General features: G+C 34.8%; 1 non-coding gene across 1 annotated transcript in view; it reads left to right on the top strand.

Moving 5' to 3' along the window:
• Positions 1-9,197: 9,197 nt before the first annotated feature.
• LOC116154417 (uncharacterized) overlaps positions 9,198-21,284 on the top strand; it is a 184,560-nt gene continuing 172,473 nt past the window's right edge. The window contains exon 1 of the transcript XR_010377393.1: positions 9,198-9,301. This is a non-coding gene — a transcript (uncharacterized LOC116154417). The remainder of the gene's footprint in view (positions 9,302-21,284) is intronic.

Raw genomic sequence — 21,284 nt, 5'->3', positions numbered from 1 at the left:
TCTGTAAACCTTTTAAAGTTTATAATGCTAATTTGATTCCCATTCCATAAAACCATGTTTTGTTTTTGGTGGGTTCATATGTCAAGCAGTGCTTTAGAGTGATTCTGTTGTGGTCTATGACAAGGAGTCTCAAAATCACCTGGAGAGCTTGTTCAGACAGAGTTTGCTGAGCCCACTATTCCCATGGTTTCTGATGAGTAGACATTGGTGGGGACTGAGAATTGATATTTCTCACAAGTTCTCAGATAATGCTGATGCTGCTTTTCCGGATACCCTACTTTGAGAAGCACTATTCGATGGTCCGTATAAAATTCTGCCTTGCCTCCTTGGAAGAGCCATGGATGAAAAGCAACCATATATTGCTCTTCCAAATGGAGAAATTAAAGGCATATGTAGATGCAGTATTTTTTCCCAGAGCATGTTGGAAGCATTCTTGGTATTTTGAGTGCAGTTCCTATTTGGACCTTCATCCAATCACTGAAGACTGATTTACTAAGCTTCTTCGTTTGCTGGGTTCTCTGCTGGGTAGTTGGTGTGCAGCAGTGTGCACAGGTGGGGTCGCAGGCTTTATACAGACTAGTGTTTACAGCAAGCCAAGTGGCTATTTTAGTCAATGTGTGAGCTCACAGAACTGGGAATGAAGTTCTGTCTCAGTTTGCCAAACTCTAGCTTTGTGACCTTGAACAAATCATGTAACTTGCCTGGATTCTCAGTTTCTCCTCTCAAAAATGAGATTAGCATCACATTCAGTGACTGAAATATTTCTGGAGAGGTCTGACATTAAAAATATTTCTGGAACTTATGATATATGATACCCTCACTTTTTTCTCTCCCCCTCTAGGTGCCATAATGGTCTGAATTGAAACAGTTACTATTAGTAAAACACAGTAATAATCTGTATGGCATTTAAGATTAGTTGGTTAGAATCTTATTTAATCAGAATGACCTCCTCTGCTCATGACCTGATCTATTGAAAGCTATTGGAAATACGTGTCAAACATCATAGAAATCAGAAAATTACATTGAAACTGCCTGAACTGTCCTGCAGCATGTCCACCATGAAGTCTTTTCTGTCTCTTTTATGAGGACCAACTCTACCTGTTAGCAGCTTTGCCACATCTGAGCACACATGTGCTCTCCACTCAAAGGCAGCGCAGCTATCCAAGAGACATTAGACAGTTACAAAGCAAAAACAAAACTTTGGCTCTCAGATAAATCTTACAGATGTCTTTGGATATACAGATTTGGGTTTGAATCTCGCCTAAGCTACTTATGACTTTGGTGATATCAGACAAGTTACTTGGACTCCTTGCATCAAAGTTTTGTCATCTATAAATGGAACTAGTGTAACTCACAGGATGTTGTGACAATTGGACATAATAATGCATGTAAAACATCTAGCAATGTATATGGCATACGGTAGATGTTGAATGTTATATAAAAAATAACTTGTAATCAGAAACCTGTTTCAACCAGATTATGGGCCATCACTTTTGGACCCAGAAAGGAAAATCGTATAGGGACATGAATTGCTGACCACTGCTTATTCTCTGCTGCTGCATGGCTAACCTGAGGCAGAAGGCAGCAGGAAGCGTTAGGGAAATATCTTAGTTTGGGTTCTCTTGAAAGCAGAGCCTGAGAAAAGACCATGGCTTCACCAGGAAGCAGAAATTAGGGAGTGGGGAGAATTAGACAGAGAGGGATGAAAGATCAATATTCAGCTGTGTTTTTTGTCACTGTCTATTTCCCCAGAATCCACTAAGAAGTATGGAGAACTCCTCTCCCAAGAGACCAGCTGAGAGAACAGCTGCCCGGAACACGAGGTGAGATTTGTCCTGGGGGCTTTTACCCCCACTTCTGGGCTGAATTTACACATGATTTGAGGGTATTCCCATTACCTTGCGGAAGCAGCCTGATAGAAGTTGGAAAGGTCCTTTAAGCCTCCTTGACAGATGGAGCACTTCCACCAGCAAGCCATAGGGGAGTCTGGGCTGCAGCTGAAGTCAGAGGTTGGCTGAGGGGGAGGCTGAAGCGTCTACAAGTGAGGGTAAAGTCCTTTTGCTCAGAATTCTCTAAGGCAGTGCTTTTTAGAATAAGAAGACTAGAATAGGTCTACCCCCTTCTCTTTTCAAAATTCCCTATAGTCATTAATCTTCATGTTCAACTTAATGAGTATTACCTTATCTTAAGCATAAACTAAAAATGAATACTTGACTTCATACATTGTCAAGTACAACATATATTCCCAGGCCTAATGACCCCACTAATAGACACTGACTAGACAAGTACTTCAGATAAGGTGGTCCTTACGCTACCTACAGCAGAATTACCAGTAAGGCCCACTACATTAAAATCTCTCAGGATGAAGTGTCTTTTCTTTAAAAAGCTCTGTACTGGAAAGTCAGGGAATTATTATGCTATATTCTTTTGAGCTTTAAATTTTCTTATTTTGTGTACATTGATCGTGTTCACATTTTCTTTTGAATCCCCTACATGGCAGTAAAATAGAATTTTAGATAGTTTTTCTCCCCTATCTTTTGGAGAGAGTATGGGGTAAATCATTCACGGAACTATGTGTTTTGGTTGTATTGTGTGCAGTGTGTGGATGAGAAGTTCCTTCACCGGCCACTTCTAAGTGCTTAAACGTATACACACCCGACGTAGCCCTGCATACCTTAGAATCATCCCATCTCTGAGGTACAACAGGGAGTGTAAGGTTGACTCTTGGATTGAAGGAAACAGACGCTCGTAACACTTGAATGTCTTATTTCAGTCCAGGTACCAAAGCATAGTTCCAGCTGAGATTAGAGCTTTGCTAAAGTGCCTTGGTATTGCTGGGATACAGGCTGTCTGGAAAACTGGCACGGTAAATGGCTCGTAGGTTTGTTGTTTTGTCTTTAAAAGGAGATACCAACCATACACATTTTTCAGAACTCTCTTTTCTCAGACAGACTATAGTTTTCCTTTCAGACATTTTATAAAAGTACTTAATCTTATTGAGCATATCTGGACACAATGAACTGATTTAAGAATAAAGAGACTACTTGAGCTCAGGGTTTACTTTCTTGTCAGCTGGTGTCACTGGCTAGTTTCATGGAGGGTTTCTAAACATATATTTTCTGTGACTGGGAACATGCCATTCAATGTAGAGTGGACAAATGTGTGGATTGTGGCTTCCAAATTCTCCTTTATTCAATGCCCTCCGAATACCCTTCTACTATTCCAGGTTCTCAGGACTCAAACACCTTTGCTAATAAGATCAGAGTGAGAACTTTATTAAATACTGGTTCATGGAAGACTTTATGGTTTTATTGTGTAGTTTGACTGTACTATCCTAGTCTGCATTGTATAGCTCCCTAAATTTCATGCTTTTGATATGTTCTTTCTCCAAAAGGGCATTGCTATAATGGCAATGTAATGACAACAGGAGAACTTAATGCTTTTAGAACATTATATTTAATAACCATTACCTGTAATATATCAGACAGTGAATATTTGGAATTTATTAAGTCATAAATGGGTCATCAAATATTTGGGTGGTGGAACTGATTGGTAAGTGAGATGGAAGCTACTGGAGCTGAAATTTTGGGAGGCTGGTTAATTTGCAATCTCAGTAACATTTCTGTGGAGTTGCTTGAGTATTAAACATACAAAAAGCATAATTAGGCTTTAATAGCTCATTTATCAGGGAGATTCACACTCAGTGTTCACAGTGGTACAGAACCCAAACTGGAACCTAACACCAAAGCAAAAAAGTATTTTTGGGGGGTGTGGGTGGGAGAGTGGATGTAAATGAGAGCACACCATTACTTTTTGAGTTCACAGACCTGATGGCTATAGTTTTTTTGCATGTTTCCCCACTGTCAGACTATGAGCTACTTTTTCTGCCTTAGTCTCCTTATCTCTGAAACAAAGATAATAATAGTCACCTCTTAATGGGGTTGTACACACATGCACACACACATTACATATACACATTTTACCTGACATCACACTGTTACAAAGTCTGCATAAACCATTTAGAGGTAATTTGATATACTTTTACAAACAATGCTAACAATGTTGACTATTTTATTGGTCCACAGAAAATTTGATTAAAAGTCATATTGTTATATACAGGTATACTGAACATAACAATAATAATATCAATAATTTAAAATATAGCTTATAGTTGATACATACATAGTGCTTACTAGGGGCCAAGCCCTATAGATATTTTATATATAATTTGTTTACTCTTCAGAAACCCATTATAAGGTAGCTACTGTAACACTGTTTACATATGAGGAAACTGAAAAAGAAAAAAAAAGATTGCTCTCAGTGTGACAGTGAGAATAGAGGTAGAAACATTACGGTTATCTGGTGTATTCGTTAAAAAAGCAGAAGTCTATAGTTATTTATTGCAGGTCAGGGCATCCCTCAGTAACCTCTTCAGACAAAGTAGTGTGTAGGCAGGTCAGATATCAGTAAAATCACTCCTGAAAACACACTAAACAAAAGTTGGGAATTTTAAGACAAAGTAGCATCTGATAGATCTCAAAACTAGTTTCACCAAAAAGAATTTTTAAACCTTTGAAAACCAAAAAATTTAAGTTCCTTTTCATTGGTCAGGATGTTAAAGAACACATCTCTTTAATTATGCCCAGAGTACAAAATAATATTCATCATAGCTTTTGTAGGTTAAAAAAAGTGAAAAGAACGAACAGCAACCACACACACACACACACACATCCACACGTACGATTTATTGAGATTTAAGGATGTAATTTGGAACTTTCTGTTTCAAAACAGTTTTTAAAGTCAAGTAAAATTTCTCCTTTGTTTTCCACCTACTCTATCACATTAGAGCCCTGTCACTCTGCATCAGGCATGCTTATAGCCATCCATACCTTTTGCTGCTAAGAATGCCTTGAGATGATAACTCATCCATTTATCTAGATTAATATTCACTTTCCTTCAAGTTGATAAATTGAAATTAGGTACTTTGGAATTCATCTGCTCTATTGATGCTGAACATACGAGGAGATTCAAGGATGTGCCAAGGATGATTTTTAAAGCGAGGATTATTTCTGCTTCTGAAACAAGACTTAGGTACTAAGTCCTCTTAGAATTTTTTGTTGTTGTTGTAATCTGACCCTGCTAAAATGTGGAAAGTTTTGATTATATTGAAATCAAAGGGTTTTGTTTAACAAAGGTAACCATAAGAAGTATATGGAAGGGTGATAGGAAGACTATATTTCAATATCAAAATAAAGCATGGGATGTATAGATAGCGAGAATATTTAAGGAACTCTTTTAGCAGTAGGTTACTCAAGAGAAGAGAGAGCTTAGAAAATGAAAAGGAATTCAGAGAGGTGGAAATCAGAAAAACCAGTGAGCATTTGAAGAGCTGTCTTGCTATCCATTGGGGAAGTACCAGTTAAAGCACACCTTGAATTCTCCAGACTGGCAAAAATTAGAAAGTCACATGATATCTAAGCCTAGTGAGGATAGGGCAAAATGGAATCCCAAGGGCACGTCCGTTGGAGGTACCCATGTTACAGGGCAATGTGGCAGTATCTAGTGTGATCAGGTTGCCTGTGATCTAGTTCTAACTTCTGGGTATAGTCCTTCCAGACTGTGTAAGAGCAGTGAGATGTTCACACCCACACTTGGGTGACAGCAAGAACTGGAAGGCACGCAATGACTATCACTGCTCGAAACAATAGGAAAAATAGAGTGATATTAGGGGCGCAAGACAACTTGAACGCTCACCAGCAGTGCTATAATAGCAGTGCTATAATAAAGGATGTAACACTATCTCCTAAATACTTGAATGATAGATGGGCAGGACCTATGTTAACTAGTACTAAAAAGTGCTTTTGTGGGAGTTGGGCTTGGAAGAGAACAAAGAAAGAGAAGCATTTAGTAAAAGACAAGTAGGTAAGTATTTAAATCAATTACCGGATAAGGATGAGTAACTCAATCAGAGTATGCATTCCAAAAAAGGAAATGGGCAAGTAAACAACCCTCTGCCAATGCTGTCCTCTCTCCCTTCTTGCGACTTCTGTGATACACTAGGTTTGGTGGGCTAAGATTCTGAAGGGTTTTTGAAAAGAGAGGAGGATTCTGTGATCTCTAAAAGTCTTGTCTAAAGATCTTTGCTGCTTATTCATGACTGGCTTTCAGGCCTCTGATGAGTCCCACTGACTTCACAAAGATACCATCATCTTCCAGAATACTAAACTAGGATTGGTCTATTTAATGCTTCTATTATTTGGTGACTCCAAGTGCCATGATTTCTGAGAGGTAACCACTGTCACATGTTCCAATGCACAACTCCTTTTGGATGATATACTGAACCTGAGAAAGAGCATAGACATAGTATTGGCCTCCAGATGTATTAGAGTTTGAATTGTAGCCATCACGTACCAGATATGAAATTAAAAACAGGCTTTTTATTTTTAAGAGTGAAATATTGCCATCTAGTTTATTTTCTACTGTGTTTGCTGTTAATCATGGCATTTGCAATTCTAATTAGGAAATGGGTGAACTTAGCAAGCAATGTAAATTTGATAAGCATATCCTATGAGGAGATCAAATTATATTTGTAAAGAATCTCATGCACTAATATAAATCATAATTGTATTAATATATTAATAAGTTAATATTAATATATTAAAATCTTAAAATCTTAATAGCTAAGAATTGATTTTTTAAAAATGAAAGTTGTTCTGATTGTCACGAAGGCAAATCTTATTTATTTATGACTGAAAAACATTAGAAGAGAAATACATACAATGTGTTGAAAACTTTATATGTTTGAAAAGATTCCACATGTGGATGTATACGTGAGAAAAACATGTTTTAATACAGGTAAAAAAAATACTAAGATTGAATTACCTAAAAAAGCAACATATATGACTCTGTATAACACCTAAGACTAGTTATGAACTGATGCATAGAAGTTCCAGTGATTTAAAACTGATTGATCTTGACAATGAATATAATCAATGATTGAAAATTGGCTACTTGAAACTGTTTATTTAGAAAAAGTGACTATTGTCTATCAAAAGAAATGGAGTATTGGGTATACTCCAAGATAAAATAATTATATTTTGAGAATTAACAGTAACCTAAATTCAGAGATGACTGATGATCTATAATAATGCTTATCATGCACAAGTGTAATCACCTGATTACTGGGTTGTCAGAGTGCTAACATTCTTTTGAGCTATGTATTTTATTTTATTGAATAAAAGAGTGAGTGTATGAATAAATATATGGACATATGGATATATAGCTATGTGAAAAGCTGAAAATGATAAAAGAAAAAATTCAGAATCACCTTAAATGGGAAAAGACATGACTTTATATATCTATCCATCTATCATTACAAATTGAAGAATTTAGGCTACATTTGTATTTGAAAATAATTCTCAATTAAAATTTTAGCTATCATCACATAGAAAGTTCAGAATCTCACTGAAAATATGGAACTTAGATCCAACATATTTCCTAAAATGGAAGTAATGGCATAAAGGAAAAATACAATAAAAACTGAGAGCCTTGTAGCACTGGTCTCGTAATTTGTAGTCACTGCAGAAATAAGCTGCATGAGTGATGTAAGGGTTTGTGTCAGAAGGGGCTGTAGCTAATTTTTTAAAAATAATGGTACTGGAAGCATTTATGATATCTATAAAGGTGGCAAAGATCAAGGTACAGGATATGTTACACTATTTTGGCCAAACATCAAATGAGAGACCTAGTGTCCTTTCATTTATATAATGCCGTAAAATATAAATTTTATTTAATTTGCTCTTTTAGATTAAATATTAAGAAAACATATTGTTGATAAAATGTTGATGATCCTTAATTTGTACTTCAACTAATATGCTATGACAAACACCCCATATATAATCATGCATTCTGGAATGTACATCTAAAAAAGATACCTTGAGTAAAGATTTTTTTTAAAGCATTTCTCCATGATCTGAAGCACAATAAATAATTATTAGATTTATTTATAGGTTTATATCCCTTATCTTGTTTCACCAAGTTTTTAAAAATCTCTTGTAAAGTGTATGTATGTAATAAAGGGTAAGATGAAATTTTAGAGTAAAATGGAAATGGAAAAATAATAAAAATCTGTACAAATAAATTTTGTACACTTGCTACAGATGTATCTCAGAGTGACTCTGTTTAATTGTCATATCAAAAGAAAACATGTGAAATTTTTGTTGGCTTAAAAACCATTTAAAATCAGGTTAATTGTAAATTGTACAGCTTTTCTTGATACCAAGATCTGATAGGAAATTCCCTCAAGGCTCCAACAGGACATTATACTATTGATATTGCTACACCTCCAGTATATATCACTGTGTGTGTGTGTGTGTGTGTGTATCCTACGTTCATGTATATATTTTATATTTGTGCAAAATGCAGTAATGGAAATTCTGCTAGAGGGTCATTGCAAAATTAATTAGTACAAATAGATACTCTGGTCTCTGATAACATGACTTCTTAATCCAAGGAAGTAATTCAAACTGCCTTCATAGGGTTTCTAACCCCAAGATATGTATCATCACAGGGATTCCAGTGATGGGATGAAGGCATTTTGTAAAGCACCCAAAACTGTAGTATGTTAATACCGTTATGTATCATTTTAGATTTTCCCTACTTCCACTATACATAACAATCTCAAATAAATTGTAACATGCAAAATTTAGAGAACCATTGCACGTCATGTGCTTATTAACTATTTAAATTCTGAATTAGCAAGTATAGTTATGTTCTTTGATAACTTATTACTATTTAATTGTTAGCTTTTAAGTAATTTGCTCTTGGCATCAACCATATCAGAAATGAGGGTCCCTTTATTTTATGGTTTTCATGATACTTTCTTTAAAATTACAGTTTTAGGTAAGTTATATGATTTTCTTCTAGGACCTTCCCTCATAGAATTCAGCATGTGGCTGAAAGTCTTAACTATCATGGAGATTGATTTGCTATGATAAGAGCCATGGATGAATTGTTTATGAACCAATATTTGGAGAAGGATTTCACTGTTTTTCATATTCATATTGTCTCAATTAGTGACACTTACCAAATCTGTTTCTTCATATAATACCCAGGTATCTGTCTATATAAATCAGCAATGCCATGTAATTCTTACGGTATAAACCATTTTCTCCCTGATCAGACTTTCTACTTGATACTTGGAGGATGTTGGATCTGAATCCACTAACAATCCCAGAGACAAGTGGGATGAAAGGGTGGAGGACAGGACGACTACTGTCCATGTGCAAGGTAACTGCCTCAGGTGAGGTCATTGCAAATCCATCAGGCAAGGCAGAACTTCTGTCACTAGACAGGAGAGGTACTTTTTCTGCTCTTTAAGAGATTTTGTGTGTGCATGTGATTTGTGGGTTAAAGTCCTTAGATTCATCATAATTCGTCCAAATGTTCCATTCCACTTTCCAGAGATCTAGTCAGTCCCTTAAATTTTATGAGATCTGGCAGGGCTGGTAAATCTATTTATGTTCTAATTTAGCAATCCTTAGGAGAAGTTTCTGCTCTGCTTTTCAGTGTCAGCAGCCCACCCTTGAATCTGCAAGAGATATGGGATTCTTTTAGGATAAACATGGCGGCTTTCTCGTTCTTCATTATTACTTAAGCTGAGAATTTAGAACCTTGAACTTACCTTTTTTTGTTTTAATGAAATGTTTCTAGTGCCATCAGAATAACCAGCACATTATTTTGTTACTCATAACTAGATACTGGAACATGGAGACTATCTCCTACGAACACTCACGTCTTTTAGAACTTGTTTAAGAGCTACAGAAAGATGACTTCTATTTCATTCCTGTCTTTCAAATCTTGCATAAATGCATCTCAATGGCAGAAACTAAATTGTATCCAGTACCTTAGTCACAAAGAAGTCTGAGGAAAGGCTTTTTAGCCGTTGAAATACAGAATGGAGCATGGGGCGGATTTGTTTTACTCAGTCTTTTCAGCATCACTTGACAAGTTGATTTTTGTCTTTTTAAAGCACTTTCTGCTCTTGCTTTCTGTGTAATAGTATTTTGCTGTTTTCTTTCTTCATGCGTTGCCTGCTGTTTCTGAGGATCATTTTCTGGATCAAGTGAATAAGGAAAATGGGGACAGAGGAATAGGTCCATCATCTTTGATATGATGACAGTGAAGATTTCTCTGTATAGGTTTCACTTAGGTTCTAGACTTAAGTCTAGAAGTCTGTGTGTGTGCAAGCACACGCACATACAAATGTGGGGTGGGTTTTGGGAATAACACCAATCTTTTTTCTTTCTTCCTTTCTCCCTTCTTTCTCTTCTGTGGCAACTCTAGAGACCATATGTTGAGGGTGGTAGCATCACAAGATGGAATTCCTTGGCATCCTTGTGTAACTTCTTGAATGGAGGCCACACCTATCATGAAGAACAATATTGACTGTCTTGTTAAAAATAAATAACTTTCACTTTGTTTTAAGCCATTTAAAACAAAAGAGAGCTTTTAGTCTGTTTGTTTCATGAAAGTTTGAAGTTTATTAGAAAATAATGCTAGAAGGAGACAAGAAAAATGTGGGCATTAGCAATAAAGCGATTATCATGATAGACAATGACATTTAGGTCAACTAAGAGCAAGTGGTATTGATGGTTAGTTAGAAAGTGATAGTGTCAATGTGTTTATGACATTGACAAGTAATAGGATTGTGAGGGTATTTGACCAAGTGAGAAGAAGTCTATGACGTACTGTTTTAAAGTGTATGTTTGCTATCAAGAGTTGATGGGATGTTCATTTTCTTACGGTATCAAGATTGAAGGCATGCTCATCAAAGTGAATGATTGAGGGGATATGAAGGAGAAATGAAAACACCAACTATGTGGAGATCAACAAACTGAGAGGCCAGGGGTTTATAGAGGACCATTTGAGAGATATTCATTTATTCCAATATTTAAAATTTTCTAGTTTTATCAGTAGATGAAACCAGAAGAGTAGGAAACTCATATTGGTCCTCTCTGAACACTTTGCTCTTTATATTTTACAGATTTACTTTTGGTGAGACAAAGATAATGTTGCATATAAAAACATGAGCATTGATGTCAGACTGCCATCTTCTGATTCTGGTGTAGCCATTCACTAGTGTAGTGGTACTTGGCAGTTGGTTTACTCAAGAAATTTTTTTTTCTGATGTAAAAGGAATTTTGAAGATTAAATTAATTCAATGATTTTGAATGTCTTGATTAATAAATTACTATCATTATTGTGTAATATTATGCGTTCCTACTTTGCTTGATGACTTAGCATTAAAATTTACCACTAAGTTTACTGTAGGGACAATGGCGAGGACAGTATCCACCATATCATTTATTGTTACCTATGAAACTCCTTACTTTTCACACACACACACAAAACAAAAACAGATATAGACTTCCAGATTGAAATGCCAAAAGAAATTTGCTTCCACTGAAAAACTGTTGTATATTCTCAAATTCTCCACAAGTATCATGCTAACAAATGTTCAGTCCCTTTTAGCTTTGGAGACCACATAATTAGAGTCAAAACAGTGGCTTGACTTTAATATAGGAAAAGACTCTGTCAGTATCATATACACACTCCCTTCCCTCCATTAATGATAACCTTTCATCTTATTTTAGATTTAATATTTATTTATTTATTCTTCCACATATATTACAAGTCACCTCAGTTCTTGTGTGTGTGCATATGTGTGTATTAATAAACTCAATATCCTAGATTTTGAAATCACAAACTGTTGGAAGGAAAACAGAGATCCAGAAGAAAATTTCTACCTCTATAGAAAGTTTTTTTTTTTAAACAATAGGGAAGGGTTTTCCACATAAGGACTAGAATGAAGCGATTCTCCTTCAGTGGGGGGCAACCCGAGCCTGTGATCTAAACGACTCTTTCTACAGGTCTCGTTTTGATTGAAAGGTTAGTTGTGCATCATCTATTGGCCTTGTTTCTTAATTGGGTCCAATCTATGTTATAATTATTTCTTTACATTGTGATTTCTAGTGTCAGGGAACTTAGAATCTAATGAGGGTTCTAGACCTCTTTTCTCAATTACATCTATATGGATATTTTAATGGTAAAAGGAGATTAAAAATAAGGTTCTATTTCCTAGTCTACAACTGAATCAAGCAGGTGTTATTTTAATAATGTCCTATTCCCATCCCTGCAAGTAGAACTTGCTGCATTGCAGCTGAGAAACCATGTTAAGTAGGACACCTATGAGCATCTTTGAGAAACTGCTCAGAGGTTAAATGTTTCTTACTTTTCATACCAGCAAATGATTTCATCTTTGACCTGTAATTTGACGTTCTAAGCATATAGTGTTTTGTATTTTAGTATCAAGCGTGATTAAGTCAATTGGATTTCATCCAATCTTTTATTAATTTTGGTACTGGGAAGGGTGAGGATAGACCATTGAATTTTAAGCCTATGTAAGTTTCAAGGAAGGCAAATACACAGAAGCAAATCAAGGTAGTGCAGTTCCTGTCAGTCCTGACAACAGCTCTGTGAAGTCTCACACATGATATACTGATTTAGGGTACTTATAAACTGTTCCCTTCTGGGCAAATTCATATCTTGTTTTACAAGACACTTGTGTACCTATTGTGTGGAAAATAATAAATTCTTATAGACAAAGAAATGAAAACAAAATATCCCAGGCTTTAAGGAGCATTTCTTATGTGGGTAGTATTACCCAAGTTCAAAGAAAAAAAGGTATCTATCATAATGTATACCTGATGAAGTAATTTTTTATGAATTTCTAAGTAATAGAAAACTTTGAATATGTACCACTTGGGCGTGAGGTAACTTTAGGAAATAAGAGGTCAGGGGCTATTTCAATGAAGAGGTCAGGACTTAAGTCAAGTCAAATTCACCACGTATTTGCTTGATTTTTGAGTTATCTAAAACTTATTCCTACTGTATATTATTCAATATGATTTTCTACTCATTTGCACATTTACCTACATCTTCTGATTCATTTAGTCATATATTTTAATTCATTCATTAAAGATATATTTAATTCAAATAAGAACTAAGTAAGTGGAGAGGTATTTTATGTTCATGGACAGGAAGACTCAATATTGTCAAGATGTCCATTCTTCCTAACTTAATCTATAGATTCATTCGCAATTTCAATAAAAAATCCAGTCAAGTTTTTTTTTTTTTTTTTTGTATATTGCCAAACTGATTCTAAAGTTTATAAGGAGAGGTAGAGGATTCAGAATAACCAACTCATAAAGTTGGAGCACTGACACTATTTGACTTCAAGACATTCTGCAAAGCAATCAAGGAAGTCTGGGATTAGCAAAAAGTATACAGATAAATCATTGGAACAGAAGAGAGTTGAGAAACAGGCCCCCTCAGATACAGTTATTTTATCTTCGATAAAGAACAAAAGCAATTCAATGGAGAAGGTAGTCTTTTTAATAAAAGTTTCTGAAACAATTAGATATCCACATATAAAAACAAACAAACAAAAAGAATCTAGACACACACCTTACAACCTTTCACAAAAATTAACTCAAAATGATTCATAGACCTCAATGTAAAATGCAAACTATAAAACTCCTAGAAGACGATACAGAAGAAAGTCTAAATGACCTTGGGTTTGGTGGTGACTTCTGAGATACAATACCAAAAGCAAGATCCATGAAGGAAGAATTGATAAGATGGACTTAATGAACTCAAATGTAAACTATGGTCTTTGGGTGATAATGATGCTTCAGTGTTGGCTCATCAGTTGTGATAAATGTACCACTCGGGGGGGGGATATGAATAGTAGTGGAGGTGGTGCGTGTGTAAGGCAGGGGGTATATGGAAACTCTCTGTATTTTATGTTCAGTTTTGCTGTGGACCTAAAACTGCTCTGAAAGTGTCTATCTAAAAAGATAAAGAAACAATAGCAAATTAAACCTGATGATGAAAGAAAGAAAATGATAAACATGGGAAGAAATTAATGAGTTAGAAAACAAGCATTCAACAGAGAAAGTCAGGAAAGACAAAAATTGGTTCTTTAAAAAAAGTAATTAACCCATGGCAAGATATATATATAATCATTAATATATAGCAGATAAAACATCAATGTAAGGAATGCAAAAGAAGATATTTATACTGTCAAATAGTTAATTAGAAATATAATACATGTGTATTATGTTCAGTTTTCGATGGATACATTGAAAAATTTAGATGGAATGGACAATTCCTGGAGAAATACAACTTAGCTGAATTTATATCATAATGAAGAGAATATTGAAAAGACTATTCTTTGACAGAAATTTAATCCATAACTAAAAGCTTTTCTTCAAAGAAATCTCTAGACCATATAGCTTTTCCATCCACATAACATTACTCAAAGCTTTAGTAAATAGAAAAATAGATCATTATATCCTATTTGTTTTATGAGACCAGCATAAGATGAATACAAAAACTTGCCAAGGATATTACCGGAAAGGAAAATTATAAGACAATCATCTTGCAATCTTAAATATAAGATGTGAACTATTGCAAACAAACTTAGAGCTAACTAGGTATCATATGTATAAGTGTCCTTTTATCCATGTAAATAAATCTGGTCACTACTCTGAGAATAATGGATTTGGAGGGTTTTAAGAAAAGAGGAAATATGTATTATTCCATAGACGCCCTATGATATAGTAGAAAAATTCCTATCTGTTAAGTTTCTTTCATTCAATATTTTACACCCTGGTGAGGAAATAAAAGCCATTATTGTAAAAGAACACTTTAAATATCAATATTAAGTAATGCAGACTGCTAGAGTATAGGAATTTATTGACTCAGTGTGGTATTTAGAAGTCGGAAAATTCTTTGTGAATAGAAGAAGAGGTAATGAATGGACTTTATTGTACATAACCTTAGCTGATATATTTTATATATATACAACTAGTTACATATATATATGTACATACATATATATATATATATATATATGTAACTAGTTGGAGAATAGAAGAAAGTTTATTCCTGGAAGAGAAAAATAATATGAGCAGATGGAGTAAAGTGGTAATTAACTGTGGGCTGTGAAGCCGTAGCTCCTAGGGTAATGCCTCACACATTAGAGACCTTCAGTACACTTAAAAAACTTTTTTTTTTAATTGAAGTATAGTTGATTTACAATGTTGTGTTGTTTTCTGGTGTACAGCATAGTGATTCAATTATACATAAATTCTTTTTCATTATAGGCTATTATAAGTTATTTAATACAGTTCCCTATGCTATACAGTAGGACCTTTTATCTGGTTTATATATAACGGTTAGTATCTACAAATCTCAAACCCTCCATTTATCCCTGCAACCCTTCCTTTACACCCAGGTAACCATAAATTTGTTTTCTATGTCTGTGAGACTGTTTCTGTTTTGTAAATAAGTTCATTTGTCTTACATTTTTTTAAAGATTCCACATATAAGTGATATCATATGACATTTTTACTTTCTCTTTCTGGCTTAGTGACAGTCTCCAGGTCGATCCACGTTGCTGCAAATGGAATAATTTCATTTTTTTTTTATGTGTAAGTATTGCATTATATGTATGCAATTTATTTATCCAATCCTCCATCAATGGACATTTAGGTTGCTTTTATGTCTTGGCTATTGTAAATAGTGCTGCTATGAACATTGGGGTGCATGTAATTTTTTGAATTAGAATTTCCTCTGGATATATGCCCACGAGTGGGATTGCTGGATCATATGCTAAGTCTATTTTTAGTTAGTTTTTTTTTTTTTTTAAGGAATCTCCACACTGTTTTCCATAATGGCTACATCAAACTATATTCCCACCAACAGTGTAGGAAGGTTCTCTTCTCTCCACACCCTCTCCAGCATTTATTGCTTGTGGACTTTTCAATAATGAATGTGAAGTGATACCTCATTGTAGTTTTGACTTGCATTTCTCTAATAGTTAGAAATACTGAACTTTTTTATGTGCCTATTGGCCATCTGTATGTCTTTACTGAAAAAATGTTTGTTTGGGTCTTCTGCCCATTTAAAAAATATATTTTCTGTTTGTTTTGTTTTTTGTTCTTGAGTTGTATGGCTGTTTGTATATTCTGGAAATTAAGCCCTTGTCAGTCACATCATTTGCAAATATTTTCTCCCATTCCTTAGCTTGTCTTTTCCTTTTGTTTATACTTTCCTTTCCTATGCAAAAGCTTATGAGTTTGATTAGGTCTCATTTGTTTATTTCTGCTTTTATTTCTGTTGCCTTGGTAGATTGCCCTTGGAGAACACTGCTAAGATTCACATCAGAGATTGTTTTGCCTATGTTTTCTTCTCAAGGTTTATAGTGTCTTGTCTTAATGTTTAAGTCTTTAAACCATTTTGAGTTTATTTTTGTGTATGGTGTGAGAGAGTGTTCTAAGTTCATTGATTTACATGCAGCTGTCCAACTTCCCCAGCACCAACTTCAGAAGAGGCTGTCTTCTCTCCATTGTATATTCTTGCCTCCTTTGTTGAAGATTAATTGACCATACTTGTGTTGGTTTATTTCTAGTCTCTATTCTGACCCATTCATCTATATGTCTGTTTTTGTGCCAATATCACGCTGTTTTGAATATTGTAGCTTTGTAGTATCATCTGATGTCTGAGAGGGTTATTTATCCAGCTTTGTTCATTTTCTTCAGTATTGCTTTGATGATTCTGGGTCTTTTGTGATTCCATATAAATTTTTGGATTATTTGTTCTAGTTTTGTGAAAAATGTCTTAGGTAATTTGACAGGGATCACATTAAATCTGTAGATTGTTTGGGGGTATTATGGCCATTTTTACAATATTAATTCTTCCAATCCAAGAGCATGAGTTATCTTTCTATTTCTTTTCTATTTCTAATCATCTTTAATTTCCTTAATCAGTGTTTCATAGTTCTTTGCTTATAAGTCTTTCACCTCTTTGGTTAGGTTTATTCTTAAGTATTTTATTTTATTTTATTTTATTTTGAATATATATATATATAAACATTTTTTATTGATTTATAATCATTTTACAATGTTGTGTCAAATTCCAGTGTAGAGCACAATTTTTCAGTTATACATGAACATATATATATTCATTATCACATTTTTTTCTCTGTGAACTACCATAAGATCTTGCGTATATTTCCCTGTGCTATACAGTATAATTTTGTTTATCTATTCTACAATTTTGAAATCCCATCTATCCCTTCCCACCCTCCACCCCCTTGGCAACCACAAGTTTGTATTCTATGTCTATGAGTCTATTTCTGTTTTGTATTTATGCTTTGTTTTTTTGTTTCTGTTTTTTAGATTCCACATATAAGCGATCTCATATGGTATTTTTCTTTCTCTTTCTGGCTTGCTTCACTTAGAATGACATTCTCCAGGAGCATCCATGTTGCTGCAAATGGCGTTATGTTGTCAGTTTTTATGGCTGAATAGTATTCCATTGTATAAATATACCACTTCTTCTTTATCTAGTCATCCGTTGATGGACATTTAGGCTGTTTCCATGTTTTGGCTATTGTAAATAGTGCTGCTATGAACATTGGGGTTCAGGTGTCATCCTGAAGTAGGGTTCCTTCTGGATATAAGCCCAGTAGCAGGATTCCTGGGTCATATGGTAAGTCTATTCCTAGTCTTTTGAGGAATCTCCATACTGTTTTCCATAGTGGCTGCACCAAACTGCATTCCCACCAGCAGTGTAGGAGGGTTCCCCTTTCTCCACAGCCTCTCCAGCATTTGTCATTTGTGGATTTTTGAATGATTGCCATTCTGACTGGTGTGAGGTGATACCTCATTGTAGTTTTGATTTTCATTTCTCTGATAATTAGTGATATTGAGCATTTTTTCATGTGCTTATTGATCATTTGTATGTCTTCCTTGGAGAACTGCTTCTTCAGGTCTTTTGCCCATCTTTGGATTGGGTTGTTTGGTTGTTTCTTATTAAGTCGTATGAGCTGCTAATATATTCTGGAGATCAAGCCTTTCTTGGTTTCATTTGCAAAGATTTTCTCCGATTCTGTAGGTTGTCTTTTTGTTTTACTTATGGTTTCCTTTGCTGTGCAGAAGCTTGTAAGTTTCATTAGATCCCATTTGTTTATTCTTGCTTTTATTTCTTCTCGGAGAAAATTTTTGAGATGTATATCAGATAATGTTTTGCCTATATTTTCCTCTAGGAGGTTTATTGTATCTTGTCTATGTTTAAGTCTTTGATCCATTTTGAGTTGATTTTTGTGTATGGTGTAAGGGAGTGTTCTAGCTTCATTGTTTTACATGCTGCTGTCCAGTTTTCCCAACACCATTTGCTGAAGAGACTTCTTTATTCCATTGTATATTCTTGTCTCCTTTGTCGAAGATGAGTTGACCAAAAGTTTGTGGGTTCATTTCTGGGCTCTCTATTCTGTTCCATTGGTCTATATGTCTGTTTTGGTACCAATACCATGCTGTCTTGATGACTGTAGCTCTATAGTATTGTCTGAAGTCTGGGAGAGTTATTCCTCCAGCCTCTTTCTTTCTCTTCAGTAAAGCTTTGGCAACTCTAGGTCTTTGATGGTTCCATATAAATTTTATTATGATTTGTTCTAGTTCTGTGAAGTATGTCCTGGGTAATTGGATAGGGATTGCATTAAATCTGTAGATTGCCTTGGGCAGTGTGACCATTTTAACAATATTGATTCTTCCAATCCAAGAGCATGGGATATCTTTCCATTTTTTAAAGTCTTCTTTAATTTCCCTCATCAGTGGTTTATAGTTTTCTGTGTATAATTCTTTCACCTCCTTGGTTAGGTTTATTCCTAGGTATTTTATTACTTTGGGTGCTATTTTAAAGGGGATTGTTTCTTTACTTTCTTCTTCTGTTGATTCATCGTTAGTGTAAAGAAATGCAACTGATTTTTGAACATTAATCTTGTAACCTGCTACCTTGCTGAATTCTTTCATCAGCTCTAGTAGTTTTTGTGTGGACCTTTTAGGGTTTTCTATATATAGTAACATGTTATCACGATATAGTGACACTTTCTCCTCTTCTTTTCCAATTTGGACCCCTTTTATTTTTCTCTCTTGCCTGATTGCTGTGGCTCGGACTTCCAAGACTATGTTGAATAGGAGTGGTGATAGTGGGCATCCTTGTCTTGTCCCAGATTTTAGTGGGAAGCTTTTGAGTTTTTCACCATTGAGTACTATGCTGGCTGTAGGTTTGTCATATATAGCTTTTATTATGTTGAGATATGTCCCCTCTATACCCACTTTGGTAAGAGTTTTTATCATAAATGGGTGTTGACTTTCATAAAATGCTTTTTCTGCATTGATTGAGATGATCATGTGGTTTTTGTCCTTTCTCTTGTTGATGTGATGTATTACATTGATTGATTTGCGTATGTTGAACCACCCTTGTGTCCCTGGGATGAACCCCACTTGGTCATGATGTATAATCTTTTTTATGTGTTATTGGATTCTATTTGGTAATATTTTGGTGAGGATTTTGGCGTCTATGTTCATCAGTAATATTGGTCTGTAATTCTCTTTTTTGGTAGTGTCTTTGCCTGGTTTTGGTATCAGGGTGATGGTGGCTTCATAGAATGAGTTTGGGAGTATTCCGTCCTTTTCAGTCTTCTGGAAGAGTTTGAGAAGGACTGGTATGAGTTCTTCTTTGTATGTTTGGTAAGATTCCCCGGTGAAGCCATCTGGTCCTGGAGTTTTATTTGTAGGGAGGTTTTGTATTGCTATTTCGATTTCATTTCTAGTGATAGATTTGTTCAAGTGGTCAGTTTCTTCTTGATTCAGTCTTGGTGGACTGTATGTTTCCAGAAGCTTGTCCATCTCCTCTAGGTTATCCAGTTTGGTTCCATATAGTTTTTCATAATATTCGCATATGATATTCTGTATTTCTATTTTATTTGTCATAATTTCTCCATTATCCTTTCTTATTTTGCTAATTTGTGCTCTCTCTTTTCTCTTCTTTGTGAGTTTGGCCAGAGGTTTATCAATTTTATTTACTTTTTCAAATAACCATCTTTTGGTTTGATTGATTTTTTTCTATGGTCTTTTTAATCTGTATTTTATTTATTTCCTCCTTGATCTTTATTATTTCCTTCCTTCTGCTGCCTTTTGGGGTTTTTTGTTCTTCTTTTTTAGTTCATTCAGCTGGTGGGTTAAATTGTTTATTTGAGATTGTTCTTCTTTTTTGAGGAAGGCCTGTATGGTATAAACTTCCCTCTTAGCACTGCCTTTGCTGTGTCCCATACAATTTTTGTGGTTGTGCTTTCATTTTCATTTGTCTCAAGGTATTTTTCAATTTCAGCTTTGATTTCCTTATTGACCCATTGGCTTTTTAATAACATATTGTTTAATCTCCATGCTTTCCTTTTTTTCTCCTTTGTTTCTCTGTTGTTGATTTCTAGTTTCATAGCATTGTGATCAGTAAAGATGCTTGAGATAATTTCTATCTTCTTAAAATTGCTGAGGTTTCTTTTGTGCCCAAGTACATGATCAATTGGAAAATGTTCCATGTGCACTTGAAAAGAAAGTATATCCTATTTTTGGGGGGTGTAATGCTCTGAAAATATCCACCAAATCTAATTTTTCTATTGTATTTTTTAATTTCTCTTTTGCCTTATATATTTTCTGTATAGTGATGTTAATGCAGTGTTCAAATCTCCAACTATGATTGTTTTATGTACTTAGGTGCTCCTATATTGGGTGCATATATATTAACGAGAGTAATGGCCTTATCTTGTATCATTCCTTTAATCATTATAAAATGTCTTTCTTCATCTTTCTTTATGGCTTTTGTTTTAAGTCTGTTTTGTCTGAAATCAGTACTGCAACACCTGCTTTTTTGGCTTTTCCATTTGCATGGAATATCCTTTTCCATCCTTTCACTCTCAATCTATATGTGTCCTTCTCCCTAAAGTGGGTCTCTTGTATGCAGCCTATTGAAGGTTCTTGCTTTATTATCCAGTCTGCCACTCTGTGTCTTTTGACTGGAGCATTTAGTCCATTAACATTTAGAGTAATTAATGATAGATGTGTGTTTATTGACATTTTGAGCTTATCTTTGCAGTTGATTTGGTCTTTCCTCTTCTTTTTGTGGTTTGGTAATCTTCCTTTGTATTATCATGGATTTTATTTAGTTTTTGTGACTCCCTTGTAAGTTTTTGGCTTGTGGTTACCCTTTTCTGTAAGTCTATTAGCCCATTACTATATCTCAAACCCATCCTACCGAAAACAAAAAATTTTTAAAAAAGAAAGAAAGAAAAAAAAATATTCTAAATTTTCTTGCTTCCC

The sequence above is a fragment of the Camelus dromedarius genome, chromosome 2, assembly GCF_036321535.1.
Source record: "Camelus dromedarius isolate mCamDro1 chromosome 2, mCamDro1.pat, whole genome shotgun sequence".
Lineage (NCBI taxonomy): Eukaryota > Metazoa > Chordata > Mammalia > Artiodactyla > Camelidae > Camelus > Camelus dromedarius.
Note: the sequence above shows the minus strand (reverse complement) of the source record. Positions and strands in the feature narration are given on the sequence as shown.